Genomic DNA, 22161 nt, shown 5'->3' on the forward strand with positions numbered 1-22161 from the left:
AACATCCTTATATACTTTTTCAGGCACCTTTTTTAGGTTAATGATATCCTTCCTATAGCAGGGCAACCAGATCAGTTTAATTTACAGATACAGCGCGGAAACAGACCCTTCGGCCACCAAGGCCAGGCCGTACAGACCAGCATTCACCATACACTATCACTATCCAAAACACAAGGGACAATTTTATTATTTTTACCAAAGCCAATTAACGTACAAACCTGTATGTCTTTGGTGTGTGGGAGGAAACCAGAGTACCTGGGAAAAACCCACAAGGTCACGGGGAGAACGTGCAAACTCCATACAGACAGCACCCACAGTCAGGATTGAACCGGGTCTCTGGCACTGTAAACCAAACAACTCTACCTGCAGCCTTACCAATGTCTTTACTGTTGTAACATGACATCCCAAATCCTGCACACGATACCATGACTGATGAACGCAAGCATGCCAAATGCCTTCTTCACTGCCCTGTCTACCAGTGTTACTATGTGGATATGTACCTTTACCTCTTGCTCTGTCTGTTCTACAACACTCCCCAGGGCCCTACCATTTATTATGCAAGTCCTGCCCTGGTTTGCCTTATAAATGCAGCACCTCATGTTAACGAGTAAATAAATAATTGGTTCAACCAAGAGGAGCATACTTTGGGAAGCAGTAGAGATTTTTGTTTATATTTTCTTAACACTGCTGACAAACCTGGCACTGATTGTCCATTTTTAATTGGCCTTTAAACTTAGTGGGTTGACAAATCATTTCAGAAAGCAGACTAGATAAGGATGGCAGGTTTAATTCCCTGGAGCATGCGAGACAACCAGCTGCTGTCTTTAAACACAAATCTGGTTGTTTAATGATTACTATTACTGATGATAACTTTTTACTTGAGTTTTTCACTGGATGCTTTGATCTGCATGTGAATGGACTGGAGCTCAACCCAACCCAGTAGTTCATGGAGTAGATACCTCATGCTGCTCCTAGAAGTGAGAATGAACATAATTATGGCAATTTTGCAATTGCAGGACCACCACCGATATTCCGGCAACTGGTGGTCTGGCACCTCCTTTAATCTGGAATTTAATTCGCACTTGAAATCCCCCCAGATGTCTCACTGAACATGTGATGCATAGGTTGGTTGAGGCGGCTGATCTTGACCTCTACAGAATTCCGCGCCAATTGGTGGGTCGAATTTAACCCCTGTGGCCTGGCTCTGGAACTCCGGCCCGACCAGAGCCGGTAGATCAGTTCCATAGCCGACATCCAAGGCCAACTTTGCAGGTCAGTATCTTTGTCCCTCAGTGGCCTAGGGGCTGTGGGGTTCCTCTTGGAGGCCATTACTTCTGTTGGTCTGGCAAAACAGACAACCCATAAAGGCTCTGGAACCAAGGTTGCCGGAAAATTAGTGGTGGACCTGCAGCTCAAAACAATGGTAAGGAAGAGGTGAGGAAGATCTGTTCTCTCTTCCAGATACTGACTTTGTTCTACAAATTACGTAATATCTAAGTGAAATTGGTTGAGACAATACCGCATGCCCTCCTTGACTATTACAATAAATTCCCACGTGAGCCATCCAACCTTGCCATATTATTCAGCCTAATTGATTGAATTTAATGGCAATGAGGTTTCCATGGCAACAAGCAATGTAGGAATTGATATAGTACTATATTAGTTCTAATCTTTTGCTTTTAATCCGCGACTTTTTATATTCAGCCAAATATTTCTTTTTTTTTGTGAAGGAGGTAATTGACACTCAGTTAATTGACTTTACATGAAGTCTGTCCCTAGACTATGTCAAACCATAGAATTATACAACACAGAAGGCAACCCATTGGTGCTGTGTTAGCTCTTTGAAAGCACCATCAAATTAGTCCCACACTTTCAGCATATGCCGACAAAACTTCCCTATGTCTAGTTCCCCTGTGAATGTTTTCATTCAATATTCTTCCACTGCTCTTATAGGATGTGCATTCTTCATCAAAATAACATGCTGAATCGATAAAAAGGTCTCATCTCATTTCTGTTCTTGAGTTAATTACTTTATCTGCAGGGAGGATATTATTCAAACTTGTGGTCTTGATGAATGCGGGTTAATTTTTTGATTATGTTTTCAAACGCTGCCTTGAAGCCCATTGAAGTAATCTGCTTCACCAATGCACTATTCCAATTCTAGCACCATCTAGATATTGTATGGCATATACAATAGATATTGTATTATTTGTACAATATCTTCAGCATGGCAACCCTTGGGTCTTATTTTCTTCAATTAAGAACTATACTCTACTGTCCTCTGATCTTTTCATTGCAACTCAATCACTCGGAGTTACATTATCATTTTTCTCAAGGTCACTGCAAAATGTATTCTGCTCTAACTTTCCAATAAATCTGTTAAATAGAGCATTACCTAATTATTGCAAATGTGGTTTTTGGCCTGATATAACTTCACTTATATAGAAGAAATTGTGCTAAGTATGTTGCAACATTTTCTTTTTATTAAATCATGCTCTTGACAAAATTAATATCAGTCTCAAGGCAGGATTGATTTTGCAGATGAAGTAAATGAAAAAGGCTGACATAAAGTTGTTACTTAATAAGGTTCAAAATGGATAGGTGATTCTAAAAATACGACAACTTTAATAAGCTGGTGTTAGACGGTGAGTAATGAAGTTACTGAATTTGTTCCCTTGCATTCTACACCTTTAATTGGATGTCAGGAAATGTCATTTTATTTTCACAGTGGAAATGCTAATTAGTCTTTTGAAAAAAGAAATGCTGCTATACATCTTGACTGCCCTTTAAATAATACTGTTTAATTAATACTTTCACTGTTGGGAAGCTCTACTGTAGGAATGACAGAATGATAATCAAGTGAAAAAATAAGAGATTCACACTTGAGAATGATAAGATAAAGTCAACTATGATACATCATCATTATGCTTGAAAGAAATAATTATGATAAGGCAATGCGGTGTGAATTTTAAAATTGGTTGTACCTTTTACCATTTCTTAATTTTATAGATTATTTTCTGCAGATAGGTGGAGGAATGGAGGGAAAAAATTATTGTTTCAATAAATTATACGGTACAGTGATGACATTAATTTTATCACATCATTTAAAATTTGGCTATATTCAGGAGACGGTAATATTAGTATTGAAGAAACGAGAGAATTGGTAACAATTTAAAATGTATAAATCACATTGTTACAATGTCAGATGTGTGGCATTTCAATTACTCCTACACGTGTCACCAATTGATGGTTTAATAAGTAGATACAGAGCAGAAGTAGGACATTCAGCCCTCAATTTCTTTTTGGTCAGTTGTTCAGAATTACCACATTCTGATGCTCTCATCTGATTCTTTTCTGTCCTCACAGACTAGTTTCTGCAGCCGTCTGGGCCACTGAATCTAAATATTCACAGGCGCAGTATGCAAATCTTTTCCCCCATCCTAATTGCCTAAACACTGGGGCGCCATAGTAGCACAGTGGTAGAATTGCGGCATTACAGCTCCAGAGACCCGGGTTTGATCCTGACCTTGGGTGCTGTCTGTGTAGAGTTTGTACGTTCTCCCTGTGGCTGCATGAGTTTCCTCTGGGTGCTCTGGTTTCCTCTCATGTGTATGGGTAGTCGATGGTCGGCATGGACTCGGTGGGCAGACAGGCCTGATTCCATGCCAAACTAAGCTAAACATGCAGAGACTAAACAATCCCCTATGCTAGAAAGAAAGAAGTCAATTACTTATGGAAGATAGACACTAAATGTTGGAGTAACTCAGCGGGTCAGGCAGTATCTCTGGACGAAAGGAATAGGTGATGTTTTGGGTTGGAACCTGTCTTCAGACTGAAGAAGGGCACCATCCCGAAACATCGCCTATTCCTTTTCTGCAGAGATGCTGCCTGACCTGCTGAGTTACTCCATCATTTTGTGTCTATCTTCGGCTATTAATCAGCATTCGCAGTTCCTTCTTACACAGTCAAAGACTTGCATCAACTCGGTTGAGTCTTTCATTCTTCTAAACTGCATGAAAAACAGGAGCAACAAAATAAACTACAGGATGAACTCAGTGGGTCGAGTGGCATCTGCGGTGGAAATGGTTGACATTTTTGCGTTGAGCCACTTGAATCCCTTTGCCTCCCGCAGATGATGCCTGATCCGCTGAGTTCTTGCAGTCGAATTGTCATTCCATACTTTCCCAATTGCAGTTGCTTGTACCTCCAAGCAATAATGATCATTCCTCTTTATGTTGGAGGATGATGTAAAACTTACCAAAGCAGTAAAAAAGAAGGGTGATAGTAGTAAACACAGAGACCAATGACAGATATGTGAAAAGACCATGGCAGATGCCTCCGAATAAAAGGACTTGCCTTTAGAATGGAGATGAGGAGGAACCTATTAGCCAAAGGTGGGGAATTTGTGGAATTCATTGCCATGAGTGGCATTGGAAGCCAAGTCATTGGGTGTATTTAACGCAGAGATTGATAGGTTCTTGGTTAGTAAGGGCATCAAAAATTATGTGGGGAAGGCAAGAGAATGCGATTGAGAGGGAAAAATACTTCAGCCATGATCGAATGGTGGAGATGACTCATTGGGCCAAATAGCCTTCTCCTATCTCTTATGATCTTATGAAGTGGACAGACATTATGACCAATGACTGATGTAGGGGGGAGAAAGCTGGAAAAGAGAGGTGGTAGAAAGCATGGCTAGTGATAGATGGATACAGGAGAGGGGAGGTTGATTGGTAGATGGGTGGAATAAATGACAAAGGCTAGAAGTAAAAGGAGACTAAGGGGTGTCAGATAATGAAAGAAGAGGAGGAGTGAGTTGTAAAGACGGAGGGAGGGAAATGGGTAGATTGGGGGTGGGGGGAAGGGAAAAGATGGGGTAAAGAGGAAAATGTGACTTGAGGAGTGGTAATGAGCATAAGGAGGTGGGGAAAGAAGCAGGGTGAGTAGGGTGGTAGAGAGGGTATTGTATCCAAATGAAATTATTTTGAGAGATGAATTACATTGCAAAAATCTATTCGGGGTTGCATAATCAGAAATTTCTTAAAGATTTGAACAGCGAGATAACAGGATATTATACATATATAATCATGCTAATCACACACAGTGGGTGGTTATTCAGCCCATTGATATCATGACAGCTCCCAGCCATCAATCCTACTAGTTCCATTTTGACTCTCCTGATTTCCCTTATACCTTTAAATTTATTCTCTCTCACACATGCCTACCAACTCCCCTTTGATTCTCTTTGCGAAGGGTTGATTTACAGAGGCCAATTAACCTAACGGCTTGTCCTCAGGATGTGGAAGAAAGCCGCGTGGCCAGAGAACGAGAGAGTGCAAATTTCGCGACTAAATTAAAGTGCTGGAGTAACTTAGCAGGTCAGCCAGCAAGTAACTTAGCAGGTAGCCAACTCCTCAAGGTATGCCTACTTTGAAGACTCCTCAAGGTATGCCTACTTTGAAGAACTTCTTAAGGTCAGCCAGCATCTCTGGGGAACATAGTTAGGTGACATTTCGAGTTGTAACTCGAATCGCCACCTAAGCATGTTCTCCAGAGATGCTGTCTGACCCGCTAAGTTACTCCAGCATTTTGCGTCTGCTTTCTGACCCATTGAGTTACTCCGGCACTTTGTGTCTTTTTATGTAAACTAGCATCTGCAGTTCCTTGTTTCAACCGTGTGCAAATTTCACACAGATAGAAGTTGAGGTAAGGATTAAACTCGTATCCCTGAAGCTGTGAGGCAGCACCCCTAACTGCAGTACCGAAGTGCTTGGAAATTGAATTGCCTGCCACTGCAGGACACATTCTAATGAAAATAAGACATGAAAATAAAATTGTCGAGATGTTGTGAGTTGCACAAAGACTGATTTATCTTCGAGGCTCCCTATGGATCTGTCACTTTACAACTGGCATAGATGGCAACAAATGGATATGGTGTTAATGAAGGCGTATTGCATGTTTGGCTTCATCTGTCGGGACATTGAGTATAAGAGCTGAGCAGTCATGTTGCAGCTGGATAAAACTTTGGTTAGACCAATGTTTTGACTCCTGATTTCCCTTAGGGTGAACTGTTTTAAATATCTGGGAGTCCACATCTCTGAGGATATGACATGGTCATCACACGCCTCAGCACTCGTGAGTAAGGCAAGGCAGCGCCTTTACCAACCTCAGGCAATGGGAAATCAGAGTGTCTAATCCTCCAGAAGGCGGTATTGGAAAGCATCTTTGGCTTACCATCTGTCGGGGACATTGAGTATAAAGGACAAGAAGGCTCTGCAGGGAATAGTGCGTTCGGCCGAACGCACTATGGGAACTTCACTTGCATCCCTGCAGGAACTATACAACAGGAGGTGCAACTCCAGAGCAAACAAAATCATGAGAGACCTCTTCCACCCCTGCTACGGACTGTTCCAGCCGCTACGGTCAGGCAAACGCCTCCGTTGCCATGCAGTGAGAACGGAGAGGTTGAGAAGGAGTTTCTTCCCAGAGGCAATTCGGACTGTAAACGCCTTTCTCACCAGGGACTAACTGTACAGAATGTTTTTCCTTCTATTATTTATTATGTAAAATAATATGTGTGTTATGATTGTGTTTATAATTTGTTTGGTTGTTTTGTTGTTCCGCGAGCATTGCCACTTTCATTTCACTGCACATCTGGTATGTGTATGTGACAAATAAACTTGACTTGACTTGACTTGACTTGGAGTATTGTGTGCAATTGTGGTTGCCACAGGAAGGATGTGGAGGCTTTGGTGAGGAAGCAGAAGAGGTTCACTAAGATGTTGACTGGATTTGAGGGTATTAGATATAAGGAGTTGGAAAAACCTGAATTGCTTTCTTTGGAGCACGGAAGGCTGAGGGGTGATGTGATAGAAGTGTATAAAATGATGGGAGGCATAGATAGGATAGGTAGTCAGTCTTTATCCCAGGGTAAACTTCAAGTACATGAGGGCATAACTTTAGGGTTAGAGGGGACAAGTTTAAAGGAGATGTATAGAGGATGTTTTTTTATACAAAGCGTCTAAGGGTCAGTAATGTGCTGGAAGCAGATGTGGTGGAAGCAGATCCGAGTGCAATGTTTAAGAGACCATTAGATCGACACATGGACAGGCTGAGAATGGAGAAATATGGACTCTGCAGGCAGATGGGATTAGTTCAGATAGCTGCAATGCCTAGTGGGTCGAAGTGTCTGCACCTGTTCTCCACTGCTTGATGAAATAAAGTGACGGATTAATTCAGCATCTCTGGAGAACATGGATAGGTGACGTTCCGGTTTGGGCCCCTTCTTCAGACTGACTGTGGTGTTGGAGGAAAGAGAGCAGGAAGAGAGGAGGGGCAGGATAACGTCTGGCAAGTAATAGGTGGATACAGGTGAAGGATTTTTTTTGATAGGCAGATGGTTGGACAAAGGTCTGAGGTGAAAAGACAAAAGGTGTCAGCCAAAAGGATTGAAGAGCTGCACATTGTAAAGCAAGATGTGGAGAGGATGTTTCCACAAATGGGAGAGTCTATGACCAGAGGCCAAAGCCTCAGAATACAAGGAGCTGTCTTTAGAAATTAGATGAGGAATTTCTTTAGTCAGAGGGATACAAAGGATACAAAGGACATTTATTATCACATACACCCATTGGTGTAGTGAAATTTGATTTGCCATTGGTGGTGAATCTGTGGAGTTAATTGCCACAGATGGCTATGGAGGTCAAATCAATTGATATTTTTAAGACAGAGATTGACCGATTCTTGCTTAGTATGTGTGTCAGAAGTTATGGGACGAAGGCAGGAGAATGCGGCTGAGAGGGGAAAATAGATTAGCCATGATTGCTTGCTAGTTCTATAGTTGTCTATTCACACAGCTCAGACTGTTTTCATTCTACCTTGACCCCAATCACAAAGATGATGCAGCTGTGTATTGCCTTTTCACACACCTCTTCACAGTCATCAGAGCTTTCCCATTCTTCCTGTCATCTCAACAACCTCGTATCCAGAGCAGATGGAGTGGCAAAATGCCTCTTCACAATCCTCAGCAGTGAAGCTACAGCAGCAACATAATGACTCTTCACATCTCCTCACACTCTCCAGACCTCAACCTCCTCAGCCGTGGGGTTACTGGATCAGCACGAGTTTCTGAGAGCTGCCTGAATTACTGTAAACAATGTTCGCACCCGATCTCTGTAACACCTTGCCTTATTGACAATGTGTCTATTGAGCCACAGAGCCAGTTTCTGCATGAAAAGAATTACCTTAATCAACACATATTTTCAACAAGAACACAAAGTGCTGGAGTAACTCAGCAGGCCAGGCAGTGTCCCTGGGGAACATGGACTTGTGGCGTTTTGAGTCGGTTCCCTTCTTCATCCTTTCTTCTATATCTTCACCATCTTCCTTGCTCATACTTTCAGAGTCAAGAGTCAAGTGTCAAGAGTGTTTTATTGTCATATGTCCCAGGCAGAACAATGAAATTCTTACATGGAATTCTTATTTTGGAAGCCATTCGCTGGATAAAACCCATTTGACAAATTTGACAATTTGTTAACATGACAAGGCCAGAAGGAAGCTTGTTGCTCAATAAATGATTGGCTGGAATATATGCGAGTGATTTTTGCCAATCTATCCACTGTTTGCCTCATGGGAAACACACTTGAAACAGCCTGAGAGTAAAATTGACATTAAAATCAAAGGTCATACAATATGCCTACTGGATGGATGCAAGGTACAGATGGAAAAGAGATATCTGTTTCCAAAGCCAAACAAGCATGCTCTTCAAAGCCAAATTGCAAATGGGCTGATGGATTGAAAGGATTGCACACTAGTTATGATAATGGAAAGAACATCTGTGCCTACTGTTGAGCACTCTGACAGAAAAAGGAGAGTTTAAAAAGCATTTTCACAGGATTATGCTTGGATTTCTTTCATTCAGAGCAAATGCAGCCAAAAGTAATTCTTAGATAGATTAGAGAGGAAGTTGTAGGGATAAGAGTTGGGGAATTGGATTGATTGATTGAAAGACACAGCATGGAAATAGACCCTTGGCCCACCGGGTCCATGCTAGCCATCGATCACCCATTCACTCTGATTGTACATTACCCCAGTTTCGTACTTACTTGGGGGCAATTTACCGAGGCCTATTAATTTGCAAACCTGCACATCTTTGGGATGTGGGAGGAAATTGGACACCCGGAGGAAACACATGCTGTTACTGGGAAAACGTGGGTGTCTGGCACCGTGAGACAGCATCACAACCAGTGTGCCCTTGCGTCACCCTAAATGTGGGAAGATGGAATCTGAAAAGTTGATGGAAATATGGGAAAGATATCAAAAATGGGATCAATGCAGGATTAGTGTAAATGGGCGCTTGTGGTTGGTGTGATAGACCAAAGGTCCACTTTCATACTCTATGACTCCATAAGAAGTGACGAAGATTTAACTTTTTTTTGCCTTCCATCACGGCGACGAATGTGGGGGAGTCGCTGTGGTGGATGTTCATGTTAAACATTTATTTGGGTGTCTTGTTGCTCTTTATTGGTATGACTGGCAAATCAAATTCCTCGTATGTTGCAAAACTTGGCTAATAAATTACTATTATGATTATAACTCCATGACTGTATGGAATAATCTCTTTACATGGAGACCTGGAAGGGTTCTAAAGCTGACTTTCCGAAATAAAAGAGACATAAACCATCTCAATATATAAAAGGGATTGAAGCTATTTCTGAGATCAGAAACACATTGCAAATCTCACAAGTTTGTAAAGCTAGTGGACTTCATTGAGGTTTTGCCAGTGATGGCATCTTTATCCATTGATTTCCATTCTGCATTTATAGTGATGCATTGCGCACAGCCAGGTGTCCTCCCGATTCCTAATGGAATCACTGAATTGTGGACCCCAAGAAAATATATGACAAAGAGTGAGGTGAACATGAGCCTTTCCACCATCAACAAGACACAAATCAAGAGTGTGCAGGAATAATTTGGCTGGAAGAGTGCATCAACCACCAATGTTTAAGAGACTCAGCATCATCTCGGACAAGCTTGGTTTGCACCTTATTGACCACCTAAACATGTATTAACTCTGCTGGCTGCATTGTGCATCCTTGCACATCTAGTTTGCTCTGGCAGCATCTCCTTAAACTGTGACTCCTCCCACGAACAACAAGAGTAGCAGTTGCCTTGGAGCATCAACTCCCGCATCTTCTCCTCGTAGTCATGTGTCGTCTTGACTTGGAAACATATCATCTTTTGTTCAATGACACCGTGTCTATATCATGGAATTCCCTCCCTGAGAGCAATGAGGAAGTAGCTTCATAGGAAAGCCAGCAGCAGTTTAAGAAGGTGTCTCATCATTACTTTCTAAAGGGTAATAACTAATGAGCTTTTGATGGCACTGGTCCCGTACTTGCTGGACTTCAGACTGAAGAAGGAGTTCAAATAATGGTCCTGTCCCAAAACATCACCCATCCTTTTCTCCAGAGATGCTGCCTGACCCGCTGAGTTACTCCAGCAATTTGTGTCTATCTTTGTGAAAAGAAGCTAACCTGCTTTGTTATTTGCCTGATTCCTCCATCTGCACCCTTTTGTCTTCTCACCTTCAACCTTAGTTACTATCACCACCCTTGTCACTCCCACATGCCTCATCTTCCATTCAACCCTTCCTTCCCTTACTCCACCTATCACTTACCATTTTCTGTTCCACTGCATCCCCTCACTTCTTTCTACCAGCCATCTCTCTTCTACTCCATCAGTCTGAAGAAGGCTCCTGACCCGAAACACCGTCGCTCTGCTTCTCTCCACAGGTGCGGCCTGACCCCATATTCCTGTAGCAATTTATTCATTGCTCAGGATTCCAGATTCCACAATCTCTTGTGTCTTCTTGATATTTGTCTTTGTTTTTGACAAAATCCTATTTGCACTCTAGGAATAGATTTAATCACTTTAATCACATATCTTTGGTTTATTTGTAAAACAGCCACAAACTTGTTTCCAAATCTCGATACCAGTATCATTAAGGATTACATCCAATCGATCAAGTGTCTGCTCTGCTACCAAACAGGTAGACATCACATGTGTGGTTGGATCATTGTGGCCTCTGAGACTGTGGTTGAGTCACTGTTTCATGAGGATTGATGCATCCCTGTTCTCCAAATTTATAGCAGCCTAATCATGCTTCAATTTGTAACATGGTAAGAGTTAATAGGTCCTATTCATGAAGTATTCTGGAAAAGCTAAATGGTGAGATAACCATGTTCTACCTGATTTCTAAAGCTATAATTTTGAAATTATTGGACTTTAGACTTTAGGCTTTTAGACTTTAGAGATACAGCAAGGAAACGGGTCCCTCGTTCACTGAGTCCACGCCGACCACCGATCATCCTGTACACGAGCACTATCCTACAGACTAAGACTAATTTACAATTTAATCCTAAAACTAATTTACAATTTAACCAAAGCCAATTAACTTACAAACCTGTATGTCTTTGGAATGTGGGAGGAAACTGGTGCACCTGGAGAAAATCCAAGCGGTCACTGGGAGAACATACAAACTGTGTACAGACAGGATCGAAGCCGGGTCTCTGGCGCTGCAACTCTTCCGCTGCGTCAATGTCGCCCAAAGCGGTAATGAAATTGAGTGAGAATAATCTGGTACCAATGATAATATCTGCAAGGGACCAAACATGAATCAAACTGATAAAGCTTGGGATATGTGGGCTGTAACAAATATTTTTCAAAATTAAACATAAAGCAAGCTAAATACATCCCAGCAGTGTCTATGCCATTAGCTCACCCTACACTAACATTGCTTAATAATGTTTGCTTAATATGTTTAATTATTATTATTATATGAAAAGTGACTTACACTTTGGCTGATTTTCTTGCCTGATACTTTATATGTAATTCTACTCGAATGATAACAGCAAACGCTACAAATACCCTACAGGTCAGACAGCACCTGTAGAGTGAGTAATAGAATCATCTAACCTTGGGCAGTAGCATAGTCAAGTGGTGTTCATTATCATGTGCACACGTACGGTAAGTTAGAGGTACAATAAAAAAACTCAGCCAACCCACAAAAATATTATTTATTTATAAATTCTTTGTAAATTTTGCATAGATTCTACAAAACAATGAATGACGGTACAAAAAAAAAGAGATTAGTGCAAATATACATAATTAGAAAACAAGTCCTCAGTAGTACAAGAGATGGCCCATTGTTTTCTGTGGAAGACGTACAATTAGCATTGTGCAGTTTGGTTCACGAAGTAGATGGTTGTACACAACTTGCTGTCCCTGAACCTGTTGTGGGACCAGGCTTCGGACCCTCCTTCTCAATAGTAGGAGTGAGAAGAGGGCATGGTTCGGATGATGGGGATCCTTGATAATAGGATCGCCTCATGTAGATGTTTTTGATGGTGAGGAAGGCTGTGATCATGATGGACCAGGCTCTCCATCATTCTCTGCAGACTCTTGCATTCCTGTGCATGGCCTGGAGAGATGCTGCCTCGTGGCTCCAGCGACTCGGGTTCAGGCCTAATCTCCAGTGCTGACTGTGTGTGGAATTTCCGCACACATTCCCAATGACCGCATGGCTCCTTTAGATGCTCTGGTTTACAAAAATATGCAGCTTGGTAGGTTACTTGGCCACTATAAATTGGCCCCTAATTTGGAAGTCGTTGATCGGAAAGTAGGGAAAGTAAAATAGGTTAGGTGGGGGTCAATGTAAAAATGGGGGCTTGGTTGGCACAGATTAAGTGGGCCGAAGGGCCTGTTTCAGTGATGTATCTCTCTCCGACTCTGTGACTGTTGATCCCTTCAGGCATTCTTCATTTCATTTCAGACTTCCAACAACTGCAGTATTTGCATTTTGCTCTGTAAAACTCTAACAAAGCTTATGATAGGGAATTCTGAGTCTGAATTATTAAACTGTAGATTATTATAGCATGGTGTGAAAATAAAATTAAAAATAAATTCAAACAAAACTTTTTTTGTGAAGGTCACCTTAATTACTTTAATTGGGGTTAAATCTGCTTGTTATTTTAATGTCGAAAACAATTTAGTTAATGAAGCTGCTGTGTCAAAATTGTTGCCGCTGATTAGAAATTGCTGGTCCATGTACAGTATTTCTAGGACCACGCTGATTAGCTGTGAATATTAAGAAACAAAGGGAATGGTTTCCGGCTCTAGAGCTTGTGTGTCTTTGTAGCTTAGATTCTGGTCAAGTATGGGTACAAATGATTATTGATGATATTAATGGCTTTGCAGGGGTCCTGTTACTAGTCGTCTTTCTTACAGTTTGGCTTTCTTCCCAACCAATTGTTCAAGCGCTTTTGATTGCAACATGCGCCTTAATTTAGTTCAACAAAAAAACTGACAAGTTACTAAAGAACTTAAGTGGACAGCAGGCTCTGCAAACGTTAGTTAACAATCTATGATTCCAGTGGTGGTTGAGAATGAATACTATCGAACAGCACAAATGCCGTGCCCCTCAATTTCTTCTATGTGCTCTCTTTCTCGCTGTCTCTCGTCATGTTTAGTGAACAGTAGGATTAAACAAGAGGGATTTATGTTTTGGTAGCCATTTCCCAAACTAAACAGTAATCAAATGGATAAAAAGCAGATATATGTTCTCTCCTGAGGTTTCAAACTGATAAAGAATAGATATGGGCCATGGATTTAATTTTATTTATTTGCTTTTTCCATTCAGCTTGAAACATTGGCATTCATCCATTCATTCGGAGATTAGTTTCTGTTTACTTATATTGGAGAGGAGGAGTAGTATTCTTTTTCAGGAAGAGGAAGTCTGCAGTTGGCTAGACAAAGATTACTGTTGCTTTTAAATGTAATCTATTGACCTAAGTTATGGAAGTATTAGACTTTAGACTTTAAAGATGTGGAAACAGCGTGGACCCATTGAGTTTGCGCTGACCAGCGATCACCCCATACACCAACACTATCCTACATACTAGGGACAATTTATAATTTACAGCCAAATAACGTACAAACCTGCATGTTTTTGGAGTGTGGGAAGAAATTGGAGCATCCAGAGAAAAGCCATGTGGTCACAGGGAGAACATACAAACTCTGTACAAACAGCACCTGTAGTGCGGATCAAACCAGTGTCTCTATAAGGCAACAACTCTAGCACTGTGCACTGTGCCGCACTGTGCCATTTGTGCAAGGCAATGTCAGCAGCTGAAGAAAGATGCACTGCAACCTTCACCAGCTCAGAAGAACCTCGAGCTTAATATTACTGAAAAGGCCACAGTGATTAGGGGAAATTAAAATCCTTTTACAAACATTGGGTGGAAATAATCTTAAAGAGAGGTAAAAAAAGGCATACCTGAGGGAAGAATTAACTTACTGTTACTCTCTGCAATGTAGAAGCATAGAACAATGCAGAGAAAGCCACAGTGTTTGGCCCTTTGTACTTGATCTGGCATTCATTATCATCATGGCTGATGTTTGACCTCAACACCATGTTCCCAATCTCTCCCCAATCTCTCTTCATAGCCATTGATGCGTCTCGTGTAAAAATAAAACATTTCTTTTAAAACATAGTTGATTTTCATAGCTATATGTCGTAGAGAATTCCACAGATTCACCAATGTCTGCTCCCTTGTCAGAGACTGTTCTAGACTTCCACCACCACCTATCTTTATTTTCACCATAACCACCCCCACAGGTACCAAGGAAAAATCCTCTCTGATCCAGCCTGTCAGCCCTGTTAGAATTTTGAACATCTCAATCTGATCTCCTGTCATTTTTTCCAAGCTCGAGTGAATAAAGGTCAGGCCAACCCAGGAATCAGACAGATGAAACTTAGTTAAAGTCAATTTTATTTGTCACATGCACCCGAAGGTGCAGTGAAATGAATTTGCCAGCAGCAATACACTTAAAAAGAACATACAATACACAATAAAATTTAACACAAACATCCATAGAAACATAGAAACATAGAAATTAGGTGCAGGAGTAGGCCATTCGGCCCTTCGAGCCTGCACAGCCATTCAATATGATCATGGCTGATCATCCAACTCAGTATCCCGTACCTGCCTTCTCTCCATACCCCCCGATCCCTTTAGCCACAAGGGCCACATCTAACTCCCTCTTAAATATAGCCAATGAACTGGCCTCAACTACCTTCTGTGGCAGAGAGTTCCAGAGATTCACCACTCTGTGTGAAAAAAGTTCTTCTCATCTCGGTTTTAAAGGATTTCCCCCTTATCCTTAAGCTGTGACCCCTTGTCCTGGACTTCCCTAACATCGGGAACAATCTTCCTGCATCTAGTCTGTCCAACCCCTTAAGAATTTTGTAAGTTTCTATAAGTTTCTATAACAGCGTTCTTCACTGTGGTGGATGGCACCAAAGTTCAGCCAGTCCTCCTCCTTTGTTCACCTGTGGTCGGGACCATAAACCCTTCGTAGTCACCACCACGGATGGCCCGATGTACAGGCCCTCTCATCGGGATGATCAAACCTCCGATGTCAGGACAGTCAAACACACTCTTGGAGTTCTCGAATTGGCAGTTTCCTACTGGAGACCGTGGCTTCAGGATGTTGTGGGCCGGTGGTCGGAGCTCTTCTCCGGCGATCCCCGGTGTGGGATCCCAGGCTCCGGATGGTAAGTCCATACCCTGCACGCGGCTAGAAGCTCCGCAGACCGCGGCTTCACGATGTTATAGGCCGCAGGCCGGCAGTCGTAGCTCCTCTCCAGCGATCCTAGGCAAGGGATCCCAGGCTCCAGGTGGTATTCCACGCCACGCCACAGCTAGGAGCTTCAAGGACCACAGCCCCATGATGCCAAAGTCACCAAGCCAGTGATCGGAGCTCTCCTCTCTGGCGACCCCCGGCAAGGGTTTGCTCCTGCTCTGCGATGGAAAAGTCCACGCTGCGCCTGCTGCCGATGCTCCGGGCCTGACTTCGGGAAAGGCCGCTGCAATCCATGCTGTTAGGCTGTGAGGGAGGTGACACATGGAAAAAGTTGCTTCTCCGTGGAAGAGGCGGCCGAAAGCGGTTTCCTCCTCTCCCCTCCCCACCACCCCCCACACAAGACACACCAAGAGACACCTAAACTAACATCAGACACACCAAAAAAACAAAAAAAGTCGAAATAACAAACATGCTGATGGCAGGGCATCCAACTCGCAGCGCCCCCACCGAATAAAGGCTGTCCTACCCAATCTCTCCATATAGCTCAGCCCCTCAAGTCATAGCAACATCCTTGTACATTTAAGATGAAGATAGACTCAAAACGCTGGAGTAACTCAGCGAGTCAGGCAGCATCTCTGGAGAAAAGAAATTGGTGACATTTTGGATTGGACCCTTCTTAAGAGAGTCAGAGACAGTGATGGAAATGGGGGGTATGCAGGGGTTCCCAGACGTTCCCCTAGTTTTCAAGTTCCAGCTAGGACTTAATGAATACTGCAGAAAGATGCGAGCCGTTTCTCACTTTATTCAACTCAGCCGAAAATTATTTGTTAACTGCCACGGTTAGGACCTGTTAACAGTAGTTATACAATGTGTCATCAATACATCGATCCACATTCCTCAGTAAATGTAATTGTGTTTTAACACTGCGTTCCTTTGAATAAAATTCAAGGGAGAATTTCTTAAACTCGCTGTCAGGGCTACCGGACCGCGAGCACGGGCTCAGGTAAAGTCACGTTATTTTATTATTCCACGATATTTTATCTGCCTCCCTGCCTCTGCCTCTCTCTCTGCCTCTGTGTCTCTCTCTCTGCCTCCGTGTCTCTCTCTCTGCCGCCATGTCTCTCCGCTCTTGAAAACTCTATGATGTATTTTGGGAGATATTTTGGAGAAAGGAGATGCATTAAATGTGCAAATTTAAAAAATCAGGGTTTGGATATACAAACCTTCAAAATCAAATGATATGCTTCATTTTCAAATGTGAAATAATATAGCTAATAGAAAACTTGTATAAATCATTGATTTTGTCATAGTTGGAATTTTGTGTTCAATTTTTCTGGAATGATATGTCCTTCAGCTAACAAAAATAATGAATAATTAATCTGAGTTAGTCAATTAGTTAATGGTGCAGTAACGCTTGGCTAGCAGTCACCGTTGAATGGTATTCGATATATTAGTTAAGACGGAGAAGGATGTCAGGAAACAAGGCTCTAAATTTAAATTAACTTTGGGAAAGTGAGGCAGAAGAGTAAACTATGCAGAGCATTGACAAACAATGTGAAATGTTCCAAAATCCTCTTGGTAATAGACCTGTACATTTTTAATTGAATTGCAATTATTTGTCATTCAAAAATGAATGAAAAAAAAATGAATGTTATCCCTAACAACTAAGTTCAGTTAGATAGTAACTTGGATAAGAGAGAGCCAGTGGATGTAGTGTACCTGGACTTTCAGAAAGCCTTTGATAGATAAGGTCCCACACAGGAGATAAGTAGGCAAAATCAGAGCACATGGTATTGGGGGTAGGGTATTGACATGGATAGAAAATTGGTTGGCAAACAGGAAACAAAGTAGGGATTAACGGTTCCCTACTTGGCAGGTAGTGACTAGTGGGGTGCCTCAAGGCTCGGTGCTGGGACCGCAGCTCTTCATAATATATATTAATGATTTGGATGAAGGAATTAAAAGTAGCATTAGCAAATTTGCAGATGACAAAAAGCTGGATGGCAGTGTGAACTGTGAAGAGCATGCTATGAGGATGGAGGGTGACTTGGATAGGTTGGGCGTGTGGGAAGATGCATGGCAAATGCAGTATAATGTGGATAAATGTGAGGTTATCCACTTTAGTGGCAAGAACAAGAGGCAGATTATCATCTGAATGGCAGGTAGACACAAAATGCTGGAGTAACTCAGTGGGTCAGGCAGCATCTCTGGAGCAAAGGAATGGGTGACGTTTCGGGTCGAGATCCTTCTTCTGTATGGTGTCAGATTAGGAAAAGGGGAAGTGCAACGAGACCTGGGTGTACTTGTACATCAGTTACTGAAAGTAAGCATGCAAGAGATAGCAGGCAGTGAAGACAACTAATGGCATGTTGGCCTTCATAGGATTTGAGTATAGGAGCAAAGAGGTCCTTCTGCAGTTGTACAGGGCCCCGGTGAGACTACATCTGGAGTATTGTGTGCAGTTTTGGTCTCCTAATTTGAGGAAGGACATTCTTGCTATTGAGGGAGTGCAACGTGGATTCATGAGGTTCAATTCTCGGGCTGGCAGAAATGTCATATTTTGAAAGAATGGAACGACTGGGCTTGTATCCACTGGAATTTAGAAGGATGAGAGGATATCTTATAGAAACATAAAATTATTAAGGGATTGAGCATGCTAGATGTAGGAAACATGTTCCCGATGTTGGAGGAGTCCAGAACCAAGGGCCACAGTTTAAGAATACGGGGTAGGCCATTTAGAACTGAGATGAAGAAAAACCTTTTCACCCAGAGTGTTGTGAATTTGTGGAATTATCTGCCTCAGAAGGCAGTGGAGGCCGACTCATTGGATGCATTCAAAAGAGAGTTAGATAGAGCTCTTAGGGCTAGTGGAATCCAGGGATATGGGGAGAAGGCAGGAATGGGGTACTGATTGTGGATGATCAGCCATGATCACATTGAATAGCTCAAAGGGCCGAATGGCCTACTCCTGCACCTATTTTCTATGTATCTATGTAAAATGCTGGAATAACTCAATGGAACAGACCGCATCTCTGGAGAGAGGGAATGGGAGACGTTTCGGTTTGAGACCCTTTTTCATACTGATGTCAGGGATGAGTGGGTCAGAGATAGAATGCAGTCAGAGACAGTAAGACTGGTGGGAGAACTGGGAAGGGGGAAGGGATGGAGAGAGAGGGAAAGCAAGGGCTATTTGAAGTTACAGAAGTCAATGTTCATACCGCTGGGGTGTAAGCTACCCAAGCGAAATATGAGGTGCTGTTTCTCCAATTTACACTGGGCCTCACTCTGACAATGGAGGAGGCCCAGGACAGAAAGGTCCGTTTGGGAATGGGAGGGGAATGGCATGAATTCACAGCGTTATCCTGCTCTACTTAATCCAAGGGCGAGCAGACAGACGGACAAAAGCAACGATCATAGAGTGGAATAGATGACATTTCGGGTCAAGACCCTTCTTCAGACTGAGTTAGGGGAAAGAGGAACAAGAGATGGTACTAAGGACAAATGAATGGAAGATATGCCTATATTTCTTCTTTCCTTTTCCCTTGACTGTCAGTCTGAAGAAGGGTCTCGACCCAAAATGTCATCTATTTCATTCTATGATCGTTGCTTTTGGCCGACTAAGAGAGAAAGATGCAAGAAAGCAGCTATGACATATAATATACAATAAACTATATTATATATACACAATAAACAAGTTATGCATTCCTGTACTCTTACATGGGCATGACCGCACATAAAAAAATCCCCCCCCTTCCTTCCCAACCTCAGTGTCACGGACCTTAGAGTACCCCTAGTTCCTAAAACCCATTTCCATCACTGATCAGGGGAAAGGGAAACAAGAGATATAGACTGTGATGTAGCGCGATATAGAACAAATAAATAAAAGCTAGGCTAAACAGTAATAATGATAAAGGAAACAGGCCAATGTTAGCTGTGGGGTATGTGTAAATGAGTTACAGACAATGAAAGGACGACAGTGAAATTAGTATAACAACTAGTGTGGGGGAGGAACGGAGAGAGAGGGGATGCATGGGTTACTTGAAGATAGAGCAATCAGTATTCAAACCGCTGGGGTGTAAGCTGCCCAAGCAAAATATGAGGTACTGTTCCTCCAATTTCCATTTGTCCCCACTCTGACAGTGGAGGAGGCCCAGGACAAAGGCCAGTGTGGGAATGGGAATGGGAATTAAAGTGCTCTGTGAGACACCGGCTTTGCCAGCTACCCTTTACTGTGCCGCTTTTCATTAAATAACGGTTCAAAGGTTTCCCAAAAAGAATCCTTTGCTAAATGCAATTTTTAATTGCCAATACTTTTTAAATTAAGACCTAATTGAGAAATAATTAGCCATGCCCATGAACAGTTTCTAGCAGGATCATTTGTCATCTCCTATGATAGAATTGGAAGAGAGCAAACAGCTATTAAAATAGTACTTGTCACATTTCAACAGTCCCTCTAAAAATGCCCCAGGATTTTTAACAAGAAGTAATCAAATAGGGTGTCATTGTGAAATAGCAGTTACAGCTGCTGCCTCACAATTCAGGGACCCATGTTCGATCCATCCCCTTGGGTGCTGTCTGTTTGGAGTTTGCACGATCTCTCTGTGATTGCATTGGTTTCCTCTCATATCCATAGACGTGCTGCTAATATGATTGATTTAGATTTTAGAGATACAGTGAGGAAACAAGCCCTTTGGTCCACCGAGTCCACGCCAACCAGTCATTCCCCATACACTAGCACTATCCTACACACTGGGGCCAATTGTACAATTTATTGCAGCCAAATAACCTACAAACATGTGCGTCTTTAGAATGTGGAAGGAAACCAGAATACAGGAGAAAACCCACGTGGTCTCAGAGATAACGTACAAACTCCATACAGACAGCACCCATTGTCAGGATCGAACCCGGGACTCTGCCGCTGTAAGGCATCAACTCTACCGTTGCATCATCATGCCACCCCCCACTGCACCACTGTGCCCCTCTGCTGATTGCCTGTGGTAAATTACCCTTTAAAAGTGAAAGGGAACAAAAGGGGAGTTGATGGACATGCGTGAGAGAGAGTATGTTGCTGGGATAATGGATTAAAGCAAGGAAATTGGGAATGGAACTAATGGGATGGTTTTGAATTAACTCGTATACTTGGGGAAAAAAAAACATGGCCACGGGCATGGATTGGACTGGGATTAGTACCAAAATGTCAGATAGAGATGGTCTTGCCCATCTTTACCTCCCAACCTCTTCCTCTTTACCCACTCTCACCCTCAGTCCTAGTCATCAACATCCCTCTATCTTCTTCAGTCTCAGTCAGTTCAGCTAGTTGTAAACATGGCAAGATTTATACCCACTGTGGACAACAAAATCATTTTTGAGGCTTTTTCGCAGGTTGCATGTGAGGAGGATTTGTGTGTGGTGGTAGTGGTGATAACATTGGATGGGAAGGTGGATGTGACATTTTATTATTTTCCCTTGATGTAAAATATGATTGCATCTGGTTTCAGATGTGGCTTACTCACATTTAAAATTCATCAACCTAATCTGTTGTGCATCTGATCGGGTCAACTAAATCTACTGCTGGATTGCACTGATGTAAGCAATTGCTGAGTGGGAACTCAACATTCATCTTTGTTTCTTTGGACAATTCATCAAACCATTTACAATCACCCTCCCTTGTCACTGAGGGAAAAGATAGCAGGGCAGTTTTCAATCTGTGGGGTTTTATTGCATAAAGGGTAAAGTAAATATTAGGTTACCCTGAAACAACAACAAAGGTATTGCAACAGGTTCTTTAAGAAGGAACTGCAACTGCAGGTACACAAAACTGTTGGAGAAACTCAGCGGGTGCAGCAGCATCTATGGAGCGAAGGAAATAGACAACGTTTCGGGCCAAAACCCTTCTTCAGACTGATGGGGGGTGGTGGGGAGCAGAAAAGAAAAAGGAGGAGGAGGAGCCCGAGGGCTGAGGGATGGGAGGAGACAGCCCGAAGGCTGAGGAAGGAGAGGAGACAGCAAGGGCTGACAAAATTGGGAGAATTCAATGTTCACGCCTGCAGGATGCAGACTCCCCAAGCGGAATATGAGGTGCTGTTCCTCCAATTTCCGATGTTGCTCACTCTGGCCATGGAGGAGACCCAGGACAGAGAGGTCGGATGGGGAATGGGAGGGGGAGTTGAAGTGCTGAGCCACCGGGAGGTCAGGTAGGTTCTTGCGGACCGAGCGGAGGTGTTCGGCGAAACGATCACCCAGCCTCCGCTTAGTCTCACCGATGTAGATCAGCTGACATCTAGAGTAGCGGATGCAATAGATGAGGTTGGAGGAGATACAGGTGAACTTCTGTCGCACCTGGATCGACTGCTTGGGTCCTTGAATGGAGTCGAGGGGGGAGGTAAAGGGACAGGTGTTGCATCTCTTGCCGTTGCAACGGAAAGTGCCCGGGGAGGGGGTGGTACGGGAGGGAAGGGAAGAATTGACAAGGGAGTTGTGGAGGGAGCGGTCTTTGCGGAAGGCAGACATGGGGGGAGATGG

The sequence above is a fragment of the Leucoraja erinacea genome, chromosome 14 (assembly GCF_028641065.1).
Source record: "Leucoraja erinacea ecotype New England chromosome 14, Leri_hhj_1, whole genome shotgun sequence".
NCBI lineage: Eukaryota > Metazoa > Chordata > Chondrichthyes > Rajiformes > Rajidae > Leucoraja > Leucoraja erinaceus.